General features: G+C 38.6%; 1 protein-coding gene across 2 annotated transcripts in view; it reads left to right on the top strand.

Moving 5' to 3' along the window:
• The first annotated feature begins 5529 nt into the window (after positions 1-5529).
• KIAA1958 (KIAA1958 ortholog) overlaps positions 5530-26121 on the top strand; it is a 192323-nt gene continuing 171731 nt past the window's right edge. For both annotated transcript variants that reach the window (XM_036915641.2, XM_036915642.2), the window contains exon 1: positions 5530-5665. The gene's annotated coding sequence lies outside the window, so the exon portion shown is untranslated. The remainder of the gene's footprint in view (positions 5666-26121) is intronic.

Consider the following 26121-nt stretch of genomic DNA (forward strand, 5'->3'; position numbering starts at 1 on the left):
TCATAAAAGATAATGGTCTATAGTTTTCTTTTCTTATGACGTCTTTGGTTTTGGTATGGGGTAGTGCTGGCTTCACTGAATGAGTTAGACGTATTTTCTCTGTTTCCATACTCTTAAATAGACTGTAAAGAATTGGTACAATTCCTTCCTTAAATGTTTGTTAGAATTCACCAGTGAACCCATCTTGACTGGTGCTTAATGTTTGGAAGGTTGTTAATTATTATCTTGCATTTTCCCCATCTGTTTTGTATATCTTTTTCTTCTCCAACCTTTTTCCATTTCATTCTGCCTTCCATGTAACGCAAGAATGTCACACAACTTTCTATTTCCCATTTGCATCCTTTGTATTATTTTTATCATATTTTATTTCCATGTTCTAAACTACAATGTATTAATTTTTGTTAAACAGTGAATTAACTTTTTAAAGACTACAGAAGTCTTTTAAATTTACCTCCCATATGTTTACTATTGATGGCACTGTGAACATATCCATCACCAACTACCTAAACATGAATATATACAAAATTTTCCTCCTACTCCTCTGTAGTTATTTATGCCCATCCTCCACCCCATTTCCACAACTACTGATCTGTTTTTCATCACTTAAGATTAGTTTTCATTTTCCTACAATTATATAAATGGGGTCATACAGTGTATGCTCTTTTTTGTTCAGCTTCTTTCAATTTGGACAATTACTGTGAGATTTATTCATGTTACATGTATCAATAGTTCATTCCTTTTATTACTGCTAAGTAGTTTTCCATTATATGGATATGCCACAATTTGTTTATGCATTTACCTGTTGACAGACATTCAGGTTTTTGCAGCTTTAGGCTATTATAAATAAAGCTGCTATGAACATTGAGTCCTTGTATGGTCTTGTATGGAAGGGTATGGAATGGCTGGATCCTATGGTGGGTATATATTTAAGAAATTGCCAAACTTTTTTCCAAAGTGATTGTACACTTTACATTCCACTAGCAATGTACAGGATTAAACTTCTCCACATTTTCTCCACTTGATACACTTACTCTTTTAAATTTTAGCCATTCTAAGTGTATTGTGGTATCATATTATATTTTAATTCTCATATCCCTGATGATGTTGAGCATCTTTTCATATGCTATGTGACGTGTGTATCTTCTTGGTGAAGTGTCTGCTCAAATCTTTTACCCATGTTTTATTTCGCTGTTTGTTTTCTAATTGTTGAACTTAGGAAGCACTTTTTATAGACAGGATACAAATCATTATCAGATATTTGCAAATATTTTCTCCCTTTCAATGATTTGTATTTCTATTCTCTTATCAGTGATTTAGGAATAACAAAAATTTTTAATTTTTGGTTCAATTTATCAATTTTTTTTTCCTTTTATGGGTCATGCTTTTGGTGTCACAATTAAGAAATTTTTGTCTAACCAAAAACTTCTTTTGGAAGTTTTATAGTTTTAAGTTTTGCATTTAGGTCTATTATCCATCTCAACTTAATTTTTGTACATGGTGTAAGGTGTGGATCAAATTAAATTTTTCTGATTAGGGATATCTGATTGTTCCAGCATCATTTGTTGAAAAATACAGATTTTAAAAAGATCATAATAGAGCTTTAGAAATGAAAAATATAAAATTGAGGGTTCCATTATTGTAAGGTTAATGGAAAGTGTTTTATTCACATAAAACACCAAAAAGTTAGTGGAACTTAAAAGTATATATAATTGACCATATGTTTATCTGAGAAACCACCAAATGACTACAAGGCAGTCACTTCCTAGCCTTCCCTATCCCTGTAGAATATAAGAATTTTAATTCTCTCTGGACATTTCACATAAATAGAACCATAAAATATATGGTCTTTCATGACTGGCTTCTTTTCCATAGCATAATGTTTTCAAGGTTCATCCATGTTGTAGCATGTATCAGCAGTACTTCATTATTTTGTGTGACTGAATAATATTCCACTGGATGGATACACTACGTTTTATCTATTCATTCATCAGTTATTGCACATTTGGGTTGTTTCCACTTTTTTACCATTATAAATTATACTGTTAAGGACATTCACCTACAAGATTTTGTGTGGACACGTTTTCACTTTTTTGGGGGAGATACCTAGAAGAATTGCTGAGTCATATGCTAATTTTATATGTAACTTTTTGAAGAAATTCTGTCTTGCAAAGTGTCTGTACCATTTTACAATCTCACTAGCAGTAAATGAGGGTTCCAGTTCTTTACATCCTTACTAACACCTGTTGATGTCTGTCTTTTTTACTATAACCATCTTAGTGAGTGTGTAGTGATATCTCACTGTGGTTCTGATTTGCATTTTCCAACTGGCTCTATTTGATCTTTTTTCAAGATTTTAGCTCTGTAGTGAAATTCTCCATTCTGTTATTTATGTTCTTGAACATATTCATAGCTATTCTAAAGGCTACATCTAATAACTACAATATCTGGATAATGTGCATATGGCTGTATTATCTTTTTTCCTCTTGACTTCTGTTTTGGTTAACCAGGCTTTTTTCTTAGCATGTTTGGTAATGCCAGACATTGTGTATGAAAAATATAAAGGCTCTTCAACCAAAGATTTATTTTCTTTTTAAAAAATTTTCTCATACAAGAATAGTTTAATAAGGCAAAAGTATATGCTCAGGGAGGGAGTATGGCATGCTCCAGAGATGAGCAGCCAATTTATTTACTTCTTATAGTAAGATAGATAAATGGAAAGATCACCTTGATCTAACCAGGGACTGAAATAGTTCAAGGCTGTTTTAAGCATCATTAGTGCTCTTTCTCATTTGCATTTACTCTCAGGATGTCATTCTTCAAGGGTCTCAACTGAAAGTCTGAAGTTTTTACCAGGGCTCCTGCTTCCTATTTCTTTCTAGCACCATGAGACTGCCAAAGATTTCTGCTCAGATTTTTTTTTTTTCTCTTAGCATCTGCTTTCTGCTTAGTTTCCTGGCTTCTTGCCCCTTGCATGTGCAGGATAGGAGTCAGCACTGCTTTGAGGGGAAATGGCATGTAGAGTGATTGACTCCTTTTTCTGAGATTGCCTTTTGTAAAGGATCTTGGCCTCTCAAGTCCTGACTTGACAGATTTGACCTCCAAATTTTCTATCTCTAGCCCAATCAGACTGTCTTAAGCTCTAGGATGCCTCTCCCTGTTTGTTTTCTCTAGACTTAGACAGAAATCAAGAATGTCCTGAGAAGAAAAACGTGGCTGAGAATATAGGGTTCACTTCAATGTTTCACGCTTCCTGGGATTTTGGGACTCTTGTCTGGGTTGCATCAGTTACTCTAAAGTGTTTTCAATAGCTTTTTCCTTTTTTCTAATCTAGTTTTTGTAGTTTTTAGTGGGAAAATTAATTTGTTCAACAAGGTATCCATCATAGCTGGAAGACTGCATCAGTAAAAAAATTCACCATGATGGAAATATCCTTTAAACAAATGGGATTGTGCTTAAAATTTAATTATGGTAAAAAAACCCATATAAAACCCTCATAACCATTTTTAAGTGTACAGTTCAGTGCTGTTAACTATACACTTCACATTGTTGTGTAACAAATCTCTTGAACTTTTTCATGTTGCAGAACTGAAACTCTATACTCAGAGAACAATTTCCCATATTTCCCTCCCTCTTGGCAACCACCGTAATACTTGTTTCCATGATTTTGAGAGCTCTAGGTATCTCATATAAGTGGAATCATATAGCATTTGTCCCTTTGTGACTGGTTTATTTCACTTAGCATAATGTCCTCAAGGTTCATCCACATTGTAGCACTAGACAGGATTTCTTTCCTTAAGGCTGAATATTATTCTGTTATATGCACATGCCACGTTCTGTTTACCCATTCATCTATCCATGAATATTTGGACTGCTTCTACCTGTTGGCTATTGTGAAAAATGCTGTAGTCAATATGGGTGTGCAAATGTCTCTTCAAGTTTCTGCTTGAAATTCTTTTGGATGTTTACCCAGAAGTGAGATTTCTGGATCATACAGTAATTGTATTTTTAGTTTTTTGAGGACCCTCCATACTGTTTTCCATAGTGGCGGCACCATTTCACATTTCCACCGCAGTACACAGGGTTCCAATTATCTCCAAAGGATTACATATTTGAAATATGTGGCAATTAACTGCCTTTTTTGTTGTTGGGGGAGAGGGGTTATTGGATAGACATTGTTTTGTCAAAAATGTTTACAGTTGTTTTTTAAAAAATTTATCCTAGACCAGAAGGAGTGTTGCTAGATCAAGGTGTTAATCCTTTCTCCTTTGTTCAGAAGTTAGTCTTTTTTTTTTTTTTTTTTTGCCTGGGTCATTTTCTTCTTTCCCTTCACCTACCCTAAGTATAGAAGGGACTGAGGTTCTGTCACAGTTAGGATGAGGCCAATATGTGAGCACTACATATGGCTGACATATGCTTTAAACCTTATTTATTACCATCATTATTATTTCGGACATGCTTAGTGCTGTGATGTAGCAGAGTTAAGTGCATGGAGTCTGGAGTCGGCCTGCCCAAGATGAATCTGGGTTCCTCCAGCTACTATGTGATCTTGGGCATATTTCCTAATTTCTGTGCCTCGGTTTCCTCATCCATGAAAGAGCAATGCTTAACAACACCCACCTTATAGAACTCTCAGGATTAAATAAATTAATACTCACTAAGCATTTAGTATAAACCCCAGAGAACAGTGTTATGAAAGCGTTTGCTAGGTAAAATAAAGGTGCAGAGCGCCCAGGCAGCATGCAGCAAGTCCGGTCTTACCTCTGCTGTGCCGAGCCGTGTAGGTAGTATTGTTGTGTGCTTCCCCGGTCTCGGTGTGCTTTAGGTGTCAGAAAGAGGCCCGGCTCGCTCCACAGGATGGGTGCATGTGTTGCAGTTGGGTTAGGAACTTCCACTGGGCAGCAGTGACTGTGGGTAAGTACGTCTGTCCGTCGGAGTTGTTCTTGCACATGCCTAGCGGTGAAGGTGACTCGACTCAGTGCCTTAAAACAGGTGTCACACAACTGATGAACAGAGCGGTTCTTGCGAGGAGGTCTGCTCCTTGCGTTTAGGTGGAGCTGTACGGAGCTCCGGGGGGCACCGGGAACTGCGCCCCCACGCTTGTGGCCGGAAGGGGTGCTGCCCACTTCAGACGGTAGCGGGGATCGTGGGTTCCACACCTGTAGTGGTGCAGACACCGAGCTCGTGCGCGTGGGTGTGCGGCGCGGTGGGTGGGGAGTCGGTCCACACCACCTTGGGCAGCGACGAACGCGAGCTTGGTGTACGTCGTAGGAGGTGTCGTTACACACTTCCTGTGGGTCTCGCGGACCACAGCGCGTTTCCGGTGCCGGCTGGAGCCAGGGGTCCGAGCCCCCGCCCCGCTCGCCGGCTCCGCCCCCCGAGCCCCGCCCCCCGCCCCCCGCTCGCCGCGCTCCGAGCCGGGCGCGCGGAGCCCGGGGCGCTCGGAGCGGCGCGCGCGGGTCGGCCGAGCCAGGCTGGCGCCCCGCTCCCGCCCCGCGCCTCCGTCGGCCGCCCGTCCGGCGCCTCCCCGCTCCGCTTGCCTCCGCTCCCCGGCCCTCCGGCCGCTTCCCGCCTTCCCCCGTCCCGCCCCGTCCAGCCCGGGCTGCCCGGCTCCCGCAGGCCCCCGAGCCGCCCGCGTTCCTATGGACAGACGCACAGACACCTGCAGGTGGGTGAGCACCCGCGCGCGGGGCGGGGACGAGCGCGCCGACGCTGCGACCTGGGCCGGGGAGCCCCTTTGTGTGGGGGGCGGCCGCGCCGGGGTCCGCGCTGCCTCCTCTTCGGTGGCCAAGCGGTGACCTGGCTGAACCCTCCTTTTGTCTCCTCGGGGGGTGGGAGGTGCGGTGGGGAAGGCCGAGTCAGGGCAGAGCCCCTGGCGGCCGGACGCGGCCGGCGACGGCGGGCTTGGAGGTGTGAGGGCTGGAGAGCCCGGGCGGCCAGGCGGGCTCCGGGAGCGAGCGCCGGCGGCCGCGGCTCTGGCTGCCTTTCCCGGGCCGCCCCACCGCCCGGCATCTCCTGTGGCCGCGGGCGCGCTGCGTGCGTCTGGCTCGCCTGCTCCGGCTCTTGGGTCTGTTTGAGGTGGGAAAGAAGGCGGGAAGGAGAAAGAAAAGATCTGCCCCCTTAGTTTCCAAGTCTTGGGATAGGTATGGAGAGAGAGGGAGAGAAGTGGTTCGAGCTTTGCCCGACTTGCTTCTCTCGCGGGAGGCACGCTGAGGTGCGTTTGGGGCGTGTGTGAAGGAACGTGCATCGCTTGGGTTCCTTATTTATTGTTTCTAACGGAGGAGGGCTTTCTCCGAAAGGCTCTTGTTTCCCCCACCCCCGCCTCTTCTGAGGCTGCGCACAGCGATTTGTGTTTGTTATCAAATACATCGAGAAATGTATTCTCCTGGGAAGAAGGACGTTGGGCTGACCAAATCAAATCAAAATCAAACCAAAATCAAAGAATGTTTTTGGTTTTCAGGTGGCTTGCTTGCTTGCGTTTTAATTTTATTTGTTTAAGGTTAGGTAGGGACTTAAAGGTAAAAAATAAAAGAATACGGCTGCGACTTTTACATGTATGTGTATGTTAAAGTTCGGGAGTAAAGTTTTGTTATTTCCCAGACTCCTTAAGATAAGCATGTCAGGCCCTGCTACTCTGTTAAACGGTTAACAAGCGAGTCAGATAGTGACAGCTTCCACGGTGGAGGTTACATTGGAATGCAGTAAACAATTATCTAGCTTTCCGCCCAGGCCGAAACCTTTATTTTTGCTTGTTTAAGATATGAGATCCTTCACAACATATGGAGAGAACATGAATGTTAGAACTGATGTTTTTTCTCTCTGCGGTAGTACTGTCTCTATTTTGTTCTTCGTATTTATGTGATACATATATCCAAAATATCGGATTGAGTGTTTTTGAAGAATACCATAGGTGATAAATATTTCTGATTTATATTATTTATCTGGCTGAGTTTCTTATGAACAGTTGATGGGTATTTGGAGATACTCAAACAGTAAATAAAGTTGAATAAACACCCACAAAATTATTTTTACAGATTCAGATTTTTAATTCAGGTTGGATATTTATCTTTTATTGATCTCAATTTGCTGCTTACTTCTGGAAACTTTTTTTCCTTTTGTGTAAGACTTCACAGTAAGAAACTTAAATTTGGTGGTTACAAAGGAGATTGAAAACAGTTTTGGAGCTATTCATTTATATGTACAGCTTTTTGTAGATAACAGAGGCTTAAAAAATTGTGTAAATGAAGGAAAAAAACATGGTGGAACAATATTTGTTATGTAAGTTTTCATCAAGTAAGATACAGAAATTCATCAGAAAACAACGTACAATTTAGTGCACTTTTAATTAGGCAAATAGGTTTTTGTTATAAAGAGGAGACAGTATGCCTAAAATAGTGGTCTTTTTCTAGGAGAAAATATATATCCTAGATTCTTGCCCTACTTACATTAACAGATAAATATTATTGCATGTCTAATTTTGTAAATGCCTGGAATGTACGTTTTTGTACACTTAAAACCTAGAGGAGGCTACATCTAACATTGGTCTTGCCAACCCCTTTGAGTTGATCAAATGTTACCCCTGCTTTGATTTCTGGGCTAGATTAGATACATGAATTTAAAATCTGCACCCAGCTCAGTGCATAGAGCCAAGTGCTGATAGGCCCTTCAGCAAGGCTCCTCTTCCTTTTCCAGTAAGGATGGCCCAAAGAGGATAGGTACTGAAATTTGTTCAGGCTTTATCATGAAAGGTGGAATGGAGTTTGAAAACACTCCAGTTTTCAGCTCTTGGAAAACACCCTTCATCGATTCTTAGAAATATTTTAAAAAGATAAACTAATAACTTGATTTGCTTATTTTTGTATTTATTTACAGGGCTGTTGATTGCAGGGATATGGTTTAACAAAAAGTTGCTGTGTGAACTAAGCATTAAGAGAGTGTGGCCTGTGTTGAGAATTGCTTTGTAGAGTTGTAGTTGTGCCTAACAATTTTCTGGGATTGGCAGTGTGCTGTCTATATAATGGGTTTGGCTAAAGAGATTATGAGGACTGGCTAAAAGATGACAACTAATTTTTTGTTTTTGTTTTTATTTTTGGCTGTGATATGTAGATATGAATTTTTTGGTTTTTGTATAATAAACAATAATTTTTTAGTGTAATCAGAAGCAATCCAGAGAACCTTACATAATTTCAACTCATTTCCCTTCTCGTAGGTTGAGGAAGGCATATAAATTATTTTTCACTTTCCATAGTTGAAGTTTTTTTGCTGGTTTTGAGACTATGACAAATAAACACTACTTCCAGAAATCCTTAATTTGTGTAAAGTTAGATTTTAAATATAGCTGAGTAATGTAATGTGACATTTACCAGTTTCTTTTTTTTAAACACTAAGCTGTCCGCAGTTAAATTTGATAGGTTTAAAATCCATAGACTTTTCTATCCTTTTCCTGTTTGTTAGTTATCAGTGTGGTAGCATTAAAGGAAACCCAAAATGGCCATTTTAGGTTACCTGGAACCCTCAAATGACCAATATATTTATTAGTAATAACCAAATGGAAAGCTGAAAAGTCACAATTTTATTCTTTTTAACAGATAAGAAATTCAGGTCCATTTTTTCGTGTAGTTTTTGTAGCCTGCTGGGAGGCTGTTCTCACTGAGAGGTGTGCACAGTGACCTCTCATTCCAGCCTTTATAGTTCTTCATTGTTTAAGAAAGCACAAACCGTTGCTGCTTGCCGAAAATGCAGAATTCATTCTTGGATTAATATTCTACCACCAGATGTATGAGGCTGGCTCTAAAGAAGCTTTTTCTCTTAAATACTGTCAAAAATAGAGAAGCTGAAGATTGGAGGGAAGCCATTTATTTTGAACAGTTTATTTTCTGACAGTTTGTGTTTGTAAAGAAACCTGTTCATAATATTTACTTTCGAGATCTACATAGTTGCCCGAAGAAGACTCACAGGTTTCTTTTTTTTTCCTTTATAAAAGTTTCCACAGAGCTTAGCTCTTATGTGATACTTCTGACTCTGATGCTTCTGATTAGTTGATTTACGGACTTTATTTACCAGCATGATTGGAGAATTCTTTTGCTATACTGAAATTGCACTCTGCCTGTGCTCTGGTCTGTTTCCTAGGTAACAAATGCACTGCATAGATTCCATAATGAGGACTGTGGTTGACTAGTTACACTGCGAATTCTGTTGTTTGGTAAAGCTTAGTCTCAAATTCAAATAAAGGTCAAGAAACCAAAAGTACTGAAAATGCAAATTTTTGAATTTTATTTTGTATCCAGTGTCAACAAATTTAATATGCTTTTCTGGAGAAAAGCAAGCTATGCAGCAGTATTCAAGTTTGTTTTTTAAAGTCTTAAACATTTGGAGAGCCTTTTGACATGGCTGTAGTGATAAAGATGTATTTCAGAAACACTTTATCGCACTTAAAATAATGTAGAAAACAGAGGGATGTGGTCTATGACCAATTAGTAATTGGTCCTTTTGTTTTGAGAGAAAAGTAACATATATGTCTCAAAAGACTAAATTGTGCAGCTTAGTGTGACCTGGAACTTCAAAAAATTTAAGCCATTGAAACATTTAAGAAACTTTAAAAGAGGTTAAACATGTAAAAAGTGAACATTTTTACTCTAGCATTTTTTCCCTCTGATCTGCCTGAACTTTGGCCTGCTCAGGACCAGGGGAGCAAGTCTCTTTAGGTAGCTGCAAGTGGAGAATAGCTTTCCTCTTCACCTCATTCCCCTAGTGAAATCTGTGGCCACTGTAGCTCTGGATGCAGGGCAAAAAATAATGATGTATGCAATTGCTAGTAATTATTATGTTTGTTTAAGAAAAAAACGTGTAAAGAACCAGAATTCCATTAATACCAATTGCAAATATCTTTTCATTTGATGCCTAGAAATGTTTTTTTGTTTATCATCAAGGATTCTGTTAACTGAAATATATTTTTTTAATTCTTCTGAATTCTAGAGAACTATCCAAAATTGCTTCCATTTTTACTTTTCCTTGCTTGACTGGATTATTTTTGGATTATTTACCTTTTTAGTTAAGTTTCATTTCAGAAATAGGACACATCTTGGTTGGATTCTCTTTCTTATTGGTTTTCATCAAAACTGACATTGCTTTAACCTTTTCTGTCCTTTTTGTAATTGCAAATATTGTGTCTGTTTAGTTTTACCTTGTAAATGTTTTCCCTTTTTCCCTCGTAAATATTGACTATTTTAAGAAATTTTATCACTGCATTATTTAAGGCATAATCACCACATATTAAAAGGTCTGTTTTCTTGTTATGAGACTTCATACTTCTGGGAAGTATTCAATGTATACAGCTACCAACTGAACATAGGCACTTGATATTCCACAAGCATTTCACATTGAGCATGCTCAAAACTTGACTTATCCTTCTCTTCAAATCTGTCTTTTCTCATATTCCTTAGCTTAGTAAATGGTGCTACCTTCCATCCATTGTCTCTGTCCAGAAATTTAGGAGTTATCTGTGAATCCTATTTTATTCTCCGTCCCATCTCCCATATATAACAAGCCTTTAGACCAGTCAGTTCCTGTTCCCCAAGATTTCTGAGTTCTATCTTTTTGCCCCTTACAAATGATACACTACTCTGTCACATTTGCCCATCATTGACTTGTTTCTACAGTTAAATATATTCAGTGGGCAGTACAAGTCCTTGTGCTAAGTGTTCTGTAATCATCATCTGATGGTCTGAAGCTCATTGAATTCTCATAAATGGCTCATGTGAATAGTATCTCATGTCTTTCATCTTTAAAACTTTATCTCTGGCTTTTATATTTGAAGGTTATTTTGGCTGAATATAAGTACTTGGCTCACATTTCCTTTCCTCATAAATTTGTTACTCTGTTATAGGATTTAGCAAACTCACTCTGTAAAAGGCCAAACAGTAATTATTATAGGCTTTGTGGGCATGTCACAGTTATTTAACTGTGCCATTGCAGTGCAAAAGCAGTAAGAGAGATTATGTAAATGAACAAGTATGACTGTGTTCTAATGAAATTTTATTTACAGAACTAGACAGTGGCCTAGATTTGGTCCACAACCTTAGTTTGCTAAGTCCTACTCTATTGTATTCTGGTAAAAAGTGTTGTTTTGAGAGTCTAATACCAATATGATTTTCTTTCCTTTTTAAAGTGACTTAGTATCTGTTTGCTTAGATGCTCAAAGGATTTTTTCCTTAATCTTTGAATGCCAATAATTTTACTAGAATGTGTAGTGTCTGTTCTCAGTTAATTTTTCCAAATACACAATGTGTTTTATTATGTTGGCTCAAATATTTTTTCATGAATTTTTTTTTTTTATCAATTACAGATTTTAGTATTTATCTGCTTCATTTTCTTTTTGGGGAATCTCCTAGTACATGTATGTTCAATGTTCTTTGCTTGTCTCTTTATCTATACCTTTCTTCAAATTCTTATTTTTTAATACTTGCTTTTTTTCTGTATTTTTTTCTTTTTTTTCTTTAGTCTCTTTAGTGCACTTCCCATGGTATCTGTAGTCTAGTCTTTCTAGTTTTGTCTTCCTTTCTGAATTTTTTTTTCTTTCCTGTTCTCTGCCCTGAATGGTATCATTTCTGTTTGTAAAATGCTTCTGTTATTTGGCCATTCTCCTTTCTTTTATTTAGATTTTCTATTTCCAGTTTATACGTCTTTTCATAGCTTCTGTTATATTCTTAATTTCTGAAAAATTGTATTACAGTTCTCATCCGCTTTATGGCTGTATTTTTGTGATGTGCCTTCATTGGCTATTGGTTCTTTTTTATTTCCAACCTTTTTTTTTTAAGTCACAGTACCTTTCATAGGATTACAATGCATTCTTTTCTCTTGTTCATGTTTAAATTAGATGGATTTACCTGTACTTTAGGAGGTTTCTATGATGGGGGTGGGAATATCTTTCTTAGTTTCATGGTTCAGAATTTTCTCCTTTGTTGCACTATGTGAAGTATTTAAACATATGGTCAATCAATTAAAATCAAAATGAGATACCATTGCACACCCATCAGAATGGCTAAATGAAAATGATGAAAAATACGCAGTGTTGGTAAGAATGTAGAGTAATTGGAATTCTCATACACTTGCTATTAAAAGTGGAAAGTAGAACCAAAATGTAAGTGGATGCAGTTTGGAAAGCTGTTTGCCAGTGTTTACTAAAGCTGTTCATGTGTATATCCTATGATCTTGTAATTCCCCTTTAAGATACCTGCTTAGAATGTTTTCATTAATACTTGTAATAGCCCCAAACTAAAGTCTACCCAAATAACCATCAGTATAATATGTGGTAGAGCGTTACATTGATGGCCCCAAGTAAATCACATCTCCTGTGTCTACACACTTGTGTTTTCCCTTTTCTACAAAGAGTTTGATTTTGGCTGTGTAACTTACTTTGGCTAATGGGACATTAGCAAGTATGGGGCAACAGAGGCTTGATAAATGCTTCCACAATGGGGGGAAATACTGCTCTGAGACAATAATATAAGGAAATAGTCTAGTAAGAGAGGTCGGATGGAGGAAAATTGAGGTGCCATAGCTGATGACCAGTACTGACTGCCAGACGTATGAGTGAGGCCATCCTTAACCTTCCAGCTTGACCCTCCATCCAAAAGCAGCCACATGAACAAGTCTAGATAAGCTAGGAGAGAAAATGCCCAGATAACCCACAGAATTGTATGAAATAAGTAATTGTTTTAAGCCACTAAATATTCAGATGGTTTGTTACATAACACAGGTAAATTGACTCAGAATGGATGAATAAATTGGACAGTCACACAGTGGAATACTAGAGCATTAAGAATGAGCAATCTACAACTATATGCAATAGTATGTATGAATCTCATGATACATGTGTTGCTAATGAAGTGAGACACAAAAGAGTTCATACTGTATGCTTCCATATATATAAAGTCCCCAAACAGGCAATATCAGTAAATTTAGAGGCCGGAATAGTGGCCACCCTTAAGGGAGCAGTGACGAGAAAGGAGAAAGTGGAGGCTTCTGGGGTACTCGTTATGTTGTTTCTTGATCTGGTTGTGGTTACATAAGCATATTCTGTTTGTGAAATTGTTGAATATCAGCAAGTTGTTCACTTTTTATTTCCCTTCTGGTTATATATTACATTTCAACATAAAGGAAAAAATGTCCTCTTTATTTCTCCTCCTCTTCGATATTCTGTGAGATTGGCCTCCTTATTGTATCTCCTTTATCCTTAGCATCATCTTTCATTGATTTGGATTTTAATTTCAACAGTTTTCTTCCTAAGGCCTTTTTGTTGGTAGGTCTCCAAGGTCTTGTCATCTCCTCTAGAAACCTGAGAAACTTTACTTGTCTCAGATCCAATATCATTTAAATGGGGTCCTCTCTTTTTGAAAGTATTGTTGGTAATTTATTGTTCACCAGATTTTATAATATCAGAACTCTTCTTTTTCTCCTCTCACCTGCCCAGATACTGATCCTGTCTGTATGAGTCCTATTTTCATGGATGCTTTAGCTTCGATCACTCTTCTGGGGTTCGGGGGGCTAGACCTTATCTTGTTGGACATCTTGTCTTTTATTATCCCAGTTTTCCGTGTGTGTGTCTTTCCACTGATGTAATCATAGATTCACCTGTAGTTGTAAGGGATAATATATTCTTTGCATACTTTGTCCAGTTTCCCTTCATGGTAACATTATTGTATTCCCCCCAAATTTATATATTGAAGCCCTAACCCCCAGTATCTCAGAATGTGACTGTATTTGGAGCTAGGTACCTTAAAGAGGCGATTAAATTAAAATGAGGCTCTCCGGGTAGCCCTAATCCAATCTGACTGATGTCCTTGTGTGAAGAGGAAATTTGGATGCAAAAAGAGATGCCAGAGACAACAGAGGAAAGACATGTGAGGGCACAGTGAGAAAAGGCTATCTGGAAAGCAAGGAGAGAGGCTTCAGAAGAAGCCAAATCTACCAACATCTTTTTTGGGGGGTTTCTAGCCTCCGGAATTGTGAGAAAATGAATTTCTGTTATTTAAGCCACCCAGTCTATGGTATTTTGTTATGGTAGCGTAGCAAACAAATACATTGGCATTAATACATCCACCACTTTCATTCAGATTTCCCCTTTTACTTGTACTCATTTGTTGGTGTGCATTAGATTCAATACAATTTTGTCACCTGTGTATGTTCCTGTTTCTACCCAGCCCCTTTCTCCTCCCATCCTGCCTTCCCTAACCGTTGATAACCTTCAGTAGGTTTTCTGTTTCTGAAATTCTGTCATGTAAAAAAATACTGTATAGATGGAATCATACAGTATGTAACCTTTAGTGTTGGCCATTTTCACTAAGCATAATTCCCTGGAGATTCTAGGTTGTTGCATGCATCAATAGTTTGTTCCTTTTTATTCCTGATTAGTAGCCCATAGGTATACAATGGTTTATTTACCATTCATCTGTTGAAGGACATCTGGGCTGATGCCATTTCTTGGTTTTAACAAATAGAACTGTTAATGAATGTAATATTTAATTTCTCTGGGACACATACCCAGAAGTCTAATTGCTGTATCATATGGTAATTATGATTTAATTTTTTAAGTAACTGCCAGACTTTTCCAGAGGGACTGTGCCATTTTATACTCCCACCAGCAATATAGTAGGGATGCAGTTTCTCCACATCTTTGTCAGCATTTGTTGTCACTGTTTTTTATTTTAGCCATGCTGATGCTTGTGTAGTGATATTATGGTTTTAATTTATGTTTCTCTCATGGCTGATGTTACACATCTTTCCATGTGTGTATTTGCCATCTGTGTATTCTCGTTTGTGAAATGTCTCTTTATGTCTTTTGCCCTTTTCTAATTGGATTTTTTTTTTACTGTTTTGAGAGTTCTTTATATATTCTAAATACTAGTCCTTTGTCATATATGTGGCAAATGTTTTCTTCCAATCTATAGCTTATCTTTTAATTCTCTTCTCATGGGTTTTCACAGAACTAAAGTTTTCTTACTTCAGTTTTACCAATTTTTCCTTTTATGGATTGTGCTTTTGGTGCATCAAGTCTAAGAAATCTTTGCCTAGCCCTAGATCCCAGAAATTTTCTCCTTTGTTGTTTCCTACAGGTGTTTCAGTTTTAAGTTTTATAGTTAAGTCTATGATGTTAATTTTTATTTAAGGTGTGAAGTTTAGGTTGAGGTTCATTGTTTGCCTATGGATGTCCAACTGCTCCAGTACTGATTGTCAAAAGAACTGTCCTTCCAAGAGTTATCCTTCCTCCATTGAATTGCTTTTGCACCTTTGTAAAAAAAACCAGCTGAACATATGTGTGGGTCTGTTTCTTGGTCTGCTCCATTTGTTTATGTGAGTAGATTTGAAGAGAGTCCAAAAGTAAGCCTTTGCTCCTCCTATCTTGCTTGTTTTGAAGTCCTTATTCATTCTTAAGTATGATTTTTTTTGTTATTATATTGAGAACTATTTTTTTCTTCGTGATCAGAGTGGACAAATACCTGTGTAGGTTAAAAAAAAGGTAAGATTATTAATAGCTTTTCAAGTTTATCTGCCTTATAATATAGTGATAAATTGATACATATTTGTTGAAAAGAGCTTAATTCTTTTCTAAATTACTTAGGTTGTGAACGTTTTCATGACAGTTCTGGTTCAATAATATACTTTGTTTATCTGACATCTTGAGAAAACAAGGAGCTCTACATTAGTGAATTTCTGGGTAACTTAAGTTTATCTCCTAGACAAAACTTCAGTTTTAATCATTTTTAGGGAAAATATTCCCCACATGTAGCTTAAGTGGAGGTGGGAAGTTACAGTTTTGGAAATCTACCAAAGTTATCCTTTTCTGGCATCTGGATGAGAACAAGCACATACAGAGAAATTTCCAAGATTTTTTTCTCTCCCTAGAAAATTACAAGTTTTTTGGCTTTGATGTTTTATAATTTCAGACCAGTTTTCCACAACTAGTGCAAAAAAGGATTCATCCTCTCAACTGAATGGATGAATCTTTCGAACTCAAATTCACTGATATACCAAAACTTTGTTTAAACAGCCTTTGAAGATTTTTGTGAAATTTTAGCTGAATGTGTTCCATTCTAGCTTAAGATCAGCATTTTAAGGAATGTTCTGTTTTTGAAAGCTTAACGGTCATATGATGGCCTAGTCTTCTTATATTTACCTTTTGAATATACTCAATAGATATGAATATAGTCAATGAAAAGTATGTATTTTTATAAATATGTTCTGCCAATGAGTATATTTTATTATGAATATATTTATTATATTAATATATTCTTGATGTGTAACATACTGTTTTTTAGCTAACTGGCTAGCTTCTCTCTAACAGACAAAACTGATAACAATGTATTTCCTTTATACTTAGCATTTTTCTAGTGCTGTGTTAATACACTGATAAGGTATAAAATCTGTAATTTCATTTAATAATGTAATTGCCTCAAGAGTTTAGGATTTTTCCTATTAAAAATTATTATTATTATTATTTTTTTTACTATTTTTTATTGAAGGGTAGTTGACACACAGTATTACATTACATGAGTTTCAAGTGTACAACACAGTGATAGAACATTTATATACATAATTCTAGGTTCCAGCTATCACCCTACCAGGCTGTTACAATATCTTGACTATATTCCTTATGCTATACCTTACATCCCGGTTACTAATTTATTTTACCATTGGAAGTCTGTCCTTTTTTTTTTTTTTTTTTTTTTTTTGTGAGGGCATCTCTCATATTTATTGATCAAATGGTTGTTAACGACAATAAAATTCTGTATAGGGGAGTCAATGCTCAATGCACAATCATTATTCCACCCCAAGCCTAATTTTTGTCAGTCTCCAATCTTCTGAGGCATAACAAACAAGTTTTTACATGTAGAACAAATTCTTACATAATGAATAAGTTACATAGTGAACAGTACAAGGGCAGTCATCACAGAAACTTTCGGTTTTGCTCATGCATTATGAACTATAAACAGTTCAAATATGAATACTCATTTGCTTTTTATACTTGATTTATATGTGGATACCACATTTCTCTCTTTATTATTATTATTTTTAATAAAATGCTGAAGTGGTAGGTAGATACAAGATAAAGGTAGAAAACATAGTTTAGTGTTGTAAGAGAGCACATGTAGATGATCAGGTGTGTGCCTGTAGACTATGTGTTAATCCAAGCTAGACCAGGGCAATAAAACATCCACGTATGCAGAAGATTTCTCTCAGAACGGGGGGGTGAGGTTCTAAGCCTCACCTCTGTTGATCCCCAATTTCTCACCTGATGGCCCCCCTGCGACTGTGCCTGTCTTAGGTTGTTCCTCCCTTGAGGAATCTTACCCGTCTCTGGCTAACCAGTCATCTTCCGGGGCCATACAGGGAAATGTGAAGTTGGTAAGTGAGAGAGAAGCCTTATTGTTTGAAAAAGTTAGCTTTTTACTTCTTTGCATATTTATGCCCTGTGGCTTCTATGCCCAGCATTTGTCTTGAGGTATCTTTACCACTTGGAGGAGTTATGATACTCGGTAAATTTGATATGAGGCACGAATTCTATTTAAGGGTTGTAATTAGGAAGGAAGAAGAAAAGCTATAGAAGTAGCAGGTGGAAGAAAACATGGGAAGATTGATTATTTCTTTGACATATCTTCTTGTAGAGTAACTTCAGCATGTATAGGTTTTAAGCTACTACTTAAATTGCACACACACATTAACATAATAGGAGTATAGTTACATAACCAAAGCATATCTGTAATTACCAGCCATCTCCAGTGAAACCAAGAAAACCAGTTAGGCACCTTAGGCATTTGTGAAAACTTATCTATGATATGGTGGATATTGTCCAAATGAACTTGAACAGTCTGAGAGAAATCAGACAAATTAAAACAACCCATTCCTGGGGACTGTTCACATGCCATATGTTCTTTTAACAATAAATAGTTTGTAGTTGTAAGACTTTGGAGCGCTACAATTTGCACTTCTCCAAATTCTTGGTTGAGTTCCAACAGTATAGATCCAGTCCAATTTTGTTGGTTTACTGTATGCACAGGCCAGCTTCGATATCTCCTTCCTCATTCCCATGGCAGGTCCAGGAACTGGTGGGATGAGTGCATCTACAGCTGTAGCAGTGCGTGGATCTTTGTTGGGGTTTTTTGATGATCATCTTCTGGCATGAGTCTTCCAGAGAGTGCTGATGTTGGAAGTTCTCTTTCATATCGTATCTTAGTTCATTTTCGGGGTAGCCCAATTAGGCTTTGATCCTCTGTATAAACACAAACAGACCCTTTGCCTACACTTTTATATGCCCTTTATACCCTTGTGTAGAACTCGTTGGAGGTTACCACACAGGAACTGCCCTTTTTTTTTTTTTTTTTTTTTTGCTATCACTAATCTACACTTACATGACAAATATTATGTTTACTAGGCTCTCCCCTATACCAGGTCTCCCGTATAAACCCCTTTACAGTCACTGTCCATCAGCATAGCAAAATGTTGTAGAATCACTACTTGCCTTCTCTGTGTTGTACAGCCCTCCCTTTTCTCCTACCCCCCCATGCATGTTAATCTTAATACCCCCCTACTTCTCCCCCCCTTATCCCTCCTTACCCACCCATCCTCCCCAGTCCCTTTCCCTTTGGTACCTGTTAGTCCATTCTTGAGTTCTGTGATTCTGCTGCTGTTTTGTTCCTTCAGTTTTTCCTTTGTTCTTATATTCCACAGATAAGTGAAATCATTTGGTATTTCTCTTTCTCCGCTTGGCTTGTTTCACTGAGCATAATACCCTCCAGCTCCATCCATGTTGCTGCAAATGATTGGATTTGCCCTTTTCTTATAGCTGAGTAGTATTCCATTGTGTATATATACCACATCTTCTTTATCCATTCATCTATTGATGGACATTTAGGTTGCTTCCAATTCTTGGCTATTGTAAATACTGCTGCAATAAACATAGGGGTGCATCTGTCTTTCTCAAACTTGATTGCTGCATTCTTAGGGTAAATTCCTAGGAGTGGAATTCCTGGGTCAAATGGTAAGTCTGTTTTGAGCATTTTGATGTACCTCCATACTGCTTTCCACAACGGTTGAACTAACTTACATTCCCACCAGCAGTGTAGGAGGGTTCCCCTTTCTCCACAGCCTCGCCAACATTTGTTGTTGTTTGTCTTTTGGATGGCAGCCATCCTTACTGGTGTGAGGTGATACCTCATTGTAGTTTTAATTTGCATTTCTCTGATAATTAGCGATGTGGAGCATCTTTTCATGTGTCTGTTGGCCATCTGTATTTCTTTTTTGGAGAACTGTCTGTTCAGTTCCTCTGCCCATTTTTTAATTGGGTTATTTGTTTTTTGTTTGTTGAGGCGTGAGAGCTCCTTATATATTCTGGACGTCAAGCCTTTATCGGATGTGTCGTTTTCAAATATATTCTCCCATACTGTAGGGATCCTTCTTGTTCTATTGATGGTGTCTTTTGCTGTACAGAAGCTTTTCAGCTTAATATAGTCCCACTTACTCATTTTTGCTGTTGTTTTCCTTGCCCGGGGAGATATGTTCAAGAAGAGGTCACTCATGTTTATGTCTAAGAGGTTTTCGCCTATGTTTTCTTCCAAGAGTTTAATGGTTTCATGGCTTACATTCAGGTCTTTGATCCATTTTGAGTTTACTTTTGTATATGGGGTTAGACAATGGTCCAGTTTCATTCTCCTACATGTAGCTGTCCAGTTTTGCCAGCACCACCTGTTGAAGAGACTGTCATTTGGCCATTGTATGTCCATGGCTCCTTTATCAAATATTAATTGACCATATATGTCTGGGTTAATGTCTGGATTCTCTAGTCTGTTCCATTGGTCTGTGGCTCTGCTCTTGTGCCAGTACCAAATTGTCTTGATTACTATGGCTTTATAGTAGAGCTTGAAGTTGGGGAGTGAGATCCCCCCTACTTTATTCTTCTTTCTCAGGATTGCTTTGGCTATTCGGGGTCTTTGGTGTTTCCATATGAATTTTTGAATTATTTGTTCCAGTTCATTGAAGAATGTTGCTGGTAGTTTCATAGGGATTGCATCAAATCTGTATATTGCTTTGGGCAGGATGGCCATTTTAACGATATTAATTCTTCCTAGCCACGAGCATGGGATGAGTTTCCATCTGTTAGTGTCCCCTTTAATTTCTCTTAAGAGTGACTTGTAGTTTTCAGAGTATAAGTCTTTCACTTCTTTGGTTAGGTTTAGTCCTAGGTATTTTATTTTTTTTGATGCAATTGTGAATGGAGTTGTTTTCCTGATTTCTCTCTCTGTTGGTTCATTGTTAGTATATAGGAAAGCCACAGATTTCTGTGTGTTGATTTTGTATCCTGCAACTTTGCTGTATTCCGATATCAGTTCTAGTAGTTTTGGGGTGGAGTCTTTAGGGTTTTTTATGTACAGTATCATGTCATCTGCAAATAGTGACAGTTTAACTTCTTCTTTACCAATCTGGATTCCTTGTATTTCTTTATTTTGTCTGATTGCCGTGGCTAGGACCTCCAGTACTATGTTAAATAACAGTGGAGAGAGTGGGCATCCCTGTCTAGTTCCCGATCTCAGAGGAAATGCTTTCAGTTTCTTGCTGTTCAATATAATGTTGGCTGTGGGTTTATCATAGATGGCCTTTATTATGTTGAGGTACTTGCCCTCTATTCCCATTTTGCTGAGAGTTTTTAACATGAATGGATGTTGAACTTTGTCAAATGCTTTTTCAGCATCTATGGAGATGATCATGTGGTTTTTGTCTTTCTTTTTGTTGATGTGGTGGATGATGTTGATGGACTTTCGAATGTTGTACCATCCTTGCATCCCTGGAATGAATCCCACTTGGTCATGGTGTATGATCCTTTTGATGTATTTTTGAATTCGGTTTGCTAATATTTTGTTGAGTATTTTTGCATCTGCGTTCATCAGGGATATTGGTCTGTAGTTTTCTTTTTTGGTGGGGTCTTTGCCTGGTTTTGGTATTAGGGTGATGTTAGCTTCATAGAATGAGTTTGGGAGTATCCCCTCCTCCTCTATTTTTTGGAAAACTTTAAGGAGAATGGGTATTATGTCTTCCCTGTATGTCTGATAAAATTCCGAGGTAAATCCATCTGGCCCGGGGGTTTTGTTCTTTGGTAGTTTTTTGATTACCTCTTCAATTTCGTTGCTGGTAATTGGTCTGTTTAGATTTTCTGTTTCTTCCTGGGTCAATCTTGGAAGGTTATATTTTTCTAGGAAGTTGTCCATTTCTCCTAGGTTTCCCAGCTTGTTAGCATATAGGTTTTCATAGTATTCTCCAATAATTCTTTGCATTTCCGTGGGGTCCGTCGTGATTTTTCCTTTCTCGTTTCTGATACTGTTGATTTGTGTTGACTCTCTTTTTTTCTTAATAAGTCTGGCTAGAGGCTTATCTATTTTGTTTATTTTCTCGAAGAACCAGCTCTTGGTTTCATTGATTTTTGCTATTGTTTTATTCTTCTCAATTTTATTTATTTCTTCTCTGATCTTTATTATGTCCCTCCTTCTGCTGACCTTAGGCCTCATCTGTTCTTCTTTTTCCAATTTCGATAATTGTGACATTAGACCATTCATTTGGGATTGCTCTTCCTTTTTTAAATATGCTTGGATTGCTATATACTTTCCTCTTAAGACTGCTTTTGCTGTGTCCCACAGAAGTTGGGGCTTAGTGTTGTTGTTGTCATTTGTTTCCATATATTGCTGGATCTCCATTTTGATTTGGTCATTGATCCATTGATTATTTAGGAGCGTGTTGTTAAGCCTCCATGTGTTCGTGAGCCTCTTTGCTTTCTTTGTACAGTTTATTTCTAGTTTTATGCCTTTGTGGTCTGAAAAGTTGGTTGGTAGGATTTCAATCTTTTGGAATTTTCTGAGGCTCTTTTTGTGGCCTAGTATGTGGTCTATTCTGGAGAATGTTCCATGTGCACTTGAGAAGAATGTATATCCCGCTGCTTTTGGATGTAGAGTTCTATAGATGTCTATTAGGTCCATCTGCTCTACTGTGTTGTTCAGTGCTTCCGTGTCCTTACTTATTTTCTGCCCAGTGGATCTATCCTTTGGGGTGAGTGGTGTGTTGAAGTCTCCTAGAATGAATGCATTGCAGTCTATATCCCCCTTTAGTTCTGTTAGTATTTGTTTCACATATGCTGGTGCTCCTGTGTTGGGTGCATATATATTTAGAATGGTTATATCCTCTTGTTGGACTGAGCCCTTTATCATTATGTAGTGTCCTTCTTTATCTCTTGTTACTTTCTTTGTTTTGAAGTCTATTTTGTCTGATATTAGTACTGCAACCCCTGCTTTCTTCTCACTGTTGTTTGCTTGAAATATGTTTTTCCATCCCTTGACTTTTAGTCTGTACATGTCTTTGGGTTTGAGGTGAGTTTCTTGTAAGCAGCATATAGATGGGTCTTGCTTTTTTATCCATTCTGTTACTCTGTGTCTTTTGATTGGTGCATTCAACCCATTAACATTTAGGGTGACTATTGAAAGATATGTACTTATTGCCATTGCAGGCTTTAAATTCGTGGTTACCAAAGGTTCAAGGTTAGCCTCTTTAGTATCTTACTGCCTAACTTAGCTCGCTTATTGAGCTGTTATATACACTGGAGATTCTTTTCTTCTCTCCCTTCTTGTTCCTCCTCCTCGATTCTTCATATGTTGGGTGTTTTGTGCTGTGCTCTTTCTAGGAGTGCTCCCATCTAGAGCAGTCCCTGTAAGATGTCCTGTAGAGGTGGTTTGTGGAAAGCAAATTCCCTCAGCTTTTGTTTGTCTGGGAATTGTTTAATCCCACCGTCATATTTGAATGATAGTCGTGCTGGATACAGTATCCTTGGTTCAAGGCCCTTCTGTTTCATTGTATTAAATATATCATGCCATTCTCTTCTGGCCTGTAGGGTTTCTGTTGAGAAATCTGACGTTAGCCTGATGGGTTTCCCTTTATAGGTGACCTTTTTCTCTCTAGCTGCCTTTAACACTCTTTCCTTGTCCTTGATCTTTGCCATTTTAATTATTATGTGTCTTGGTGTTGCCCTTCTTGGATCCTTTCTGTTGGGGGTTCTGTGTATTTCCGTGGTCTGTTTGATTACTTCCTCCCCCAGTGTGGGGAAGTTTTCAGCAATTATTTCTTCTAAGATACTTTCCATCTCTTTGCCTCTCTCTTCTTCTTCTGGGACCCCTATAATACGGATATTGCTCCTTTTAGATTGGTCACACAGTTCTCTTAATATTGTTTCATTCCTGGAGATCCTTTTGTCTCTCTCTATGTCAGCTTCTATGCGTTCCTGTTCTCTGATTTCAATTCCATCAATGGCCTCTTGCATTCTATCCATTCTGCTTATAAACCCTTCCAGAGTTTGTTTCATTTCTGCGATCTCCTTTCTGGCATCTGTGATCTCTTTCCGGACTTCATCCCATTTTTCTTGCGTGTTTCTCTGCATCTCTGTCAGCATGTTTATGATTCTTATTTTGAATTCTTTTTCAGGAAGACTGGTTAGGTCTGTCTCCTTCTCTGGTGTTGTCTCTGTGATCTTTGTCTGCCTGTAGCTTTGCCTTTTCATGGTGATAGGAATAGTCTGCAGAACTGGGACGAGTGACGGCTGGAAGGACTTCCTTTCTTGTTGGTTTGTGGCCCTCCTCTCCTGGGAGAACAGCGGCCTCTAGTGGCTTGTGCTGCGCAGCTGCGCGCAGACAGGGTTTCTGCTTCTTGCCCGGCTGCTATGGAGTTAATCTCCGCTGTTGCTGTGGGCGTGGCCTGGCTCGGGCAGCTACTCCAAAATGGTGGAGTCGCGTTGGAGCAGGAGCTGCTGGGAGGCTATTTATCTCCGTAAGGGGCCTCCCTGCTCCCTGCAGCCCAGGGGTTAGGGTGCCCAGAGATCCCGGATTCCCTACCTCTGGATTAAGTGACCCGCCCTGCCCCTTTAAGACTTCCAAAAAGCACCCGCCAAAACAAAACAACGACCACAAAAAAAAACAAGAAAAAAAATTTTTTTAATTAAAAAAAAAAGGTGGTCGTTCGTTTTTCTTTATTCTCCGGTGCCAGCCTCAGGCCTCTGCTCACCGGTCTTTCTGCCCTGTTTCACTAATATTGGTGTCCCTGTCCCTTTAAGACTTCCAAAAAGCGCTCGCCAAAACAAAGCAGCAAAAAAGCAAAAAAAAAAAAAATGGTCGCGCGCTTTTCTTATGTCCTCTGTCGCCCAGCCTCCAGTGCCTGCTCACTGTTCTTGCTGCCCTGTTTTCCCAGTATCGAGGGCCCTGCACTCTGGCCCGGATGGCTGGGGCTGGGTGTTCGGCAGCCCTGGTCTCCGTCTCCCTCCCGCTCTGCCTGCTCTTCTCCCGCCGGGAGCTGGGGGGAGGGGCGCTCGGCTCCCGCGGGGCCGGGGCTTGTATCTTACCCCCTTCGCGAGGCGCTGGGTTCTCTCAGGTGTGGATGTGGTCTGGATATTGTCCTGTGTCCTCTGGTCTTTATTCTAGGAAGGGTTGTCTTTGTTATATTTTCATAGATATATGTTGTTTTGGGAGGAGATTTCCGCTGCTCTACTCACGCCGCCATCTTCCGCCCCTGCTAAAAATTATTTTTGAAATCAGAATGCATCCTATAGATTTACTTTAATATCTTTCTGGTTGATACCTTCCTGTTAACCATACAAATAGATAATTTTATTTGTCTGAGCATACTTTTGGCCTGAGAAATAAAGGTAATGCATAAGAAGAAACAATTTTTTATACTTAAAAAAAAATTAAAGTATAATTGATAAACAGTCTTATGTTGGTTTCAAATATACAACACTGTGGTTCAACAGTTACTTATATTATTAAGTCCTCCCTCCCTCTGGTACTGTAACTATCTAGCGACATAGTAAGGTGTTACAGAATCATTAGCTGTATTCTCCATGCATTACTACTGTCCCTGTGACCAACTTCTTTTGTGATTGTGAATTATTGTGCTCCTTTATCCCCTTCCCACTCTCCCCCACCCTCCCCAACCTTTTCCCCCTTGGTAACCACTAGTCCCTTCTTGTTGTCTATGAGTCCACTGCTATTTTGTTCCTTCTGTTTTGCTTTGTTTTTATACTCCACAAGTAAGTGTAATCATTTGGTATTTGTCTTTCTCCATCTGGCTTGTCTCACTAAGCATATTATCCTCTAGATCCATCCATGTTGTTGCAAATGGGAGGATTTCTTTTTTTATGACTGAGTAATATTCCACTCTGTATATGTACCACATTTTCTTATCCATTCATTTGTTACCAGACACTTAGATTGCTTCCATATCTTGGTTATCGCAAATAGTGCCGTGAGAAACATAGGGGTGCATAAGTCTTTTTGAATCAGGGATTTTGTTTTCTTTAGGTGAATTCCTAGGGGTAGAATTATGGGTCAAATGGTATTTCTGTTTTCAGTTTTTTGAGGAACCTCCATATTGCTTTCCAAAATGATAGCACCAATTTACATCCCCACTAACAGTGTAGGAGGGTTCCCATTTCTCTGCATCCTTGCCAGCATTTGTTATTTCTTCTCTTTTGGATAGTGGCCATCCTAACTGGTGTGAGGTGATAATCTGTTTGTGGTTTTAATTTGCATTTTCCTGATGATTAGCATTGTGTGGAGCATCTTTTCATGTGCCTGTGGGCCATCTACATTTCTTCTTTGAAGGTGTCTGTTCAGGTCCTGTGCCCATTTCTTAATTGGGTTATTATTTTTTTGGGTGTTGAGGCATATAGTTCTTTATATATGGATGTTAACCCTTTATCAGATGGTCATTTACAAATATTTTCTCCCTTACTGTAGGATGCCTTTTTGTTCTGCTAATGGGGTCCTTTACTGTATAGAAGCTTTTTAGTTTGATGTAGTCCCACTAGTAAATTTTTTATTTTGTTTTCCTTTCTCAAGGAGATGTGTCCAGGAAAAAGCTGCTCAAGCTTATATTCAAGAAAATTTTTTTTGCCAATGTTTTCTTCTAAGAGTTTTATGGTTTCATGACTTACATTCAGGTCTTTGATCCATTTTGAGTTTACTTTTGTGTCTGTAGTTAGACAGTAATCCAGTTTCATTCTCTTACTTGTAGTTGTTCAGTTTTCCCTAAACCAGTTGTTGA

This window comes from Manis pentadactyla, chromosome 3 (assembly GCF_030020395.1).
Source record: "Manis pentadactyla isolate mManPen7 chromosome 3, mManPen7.hap1, whole genome shotgun sequence".
NCBI lineage: Eukaryota > Metazoa > Chordata > Mammalia > Pholidota > Manidae > Manis > Manis pentadactyla.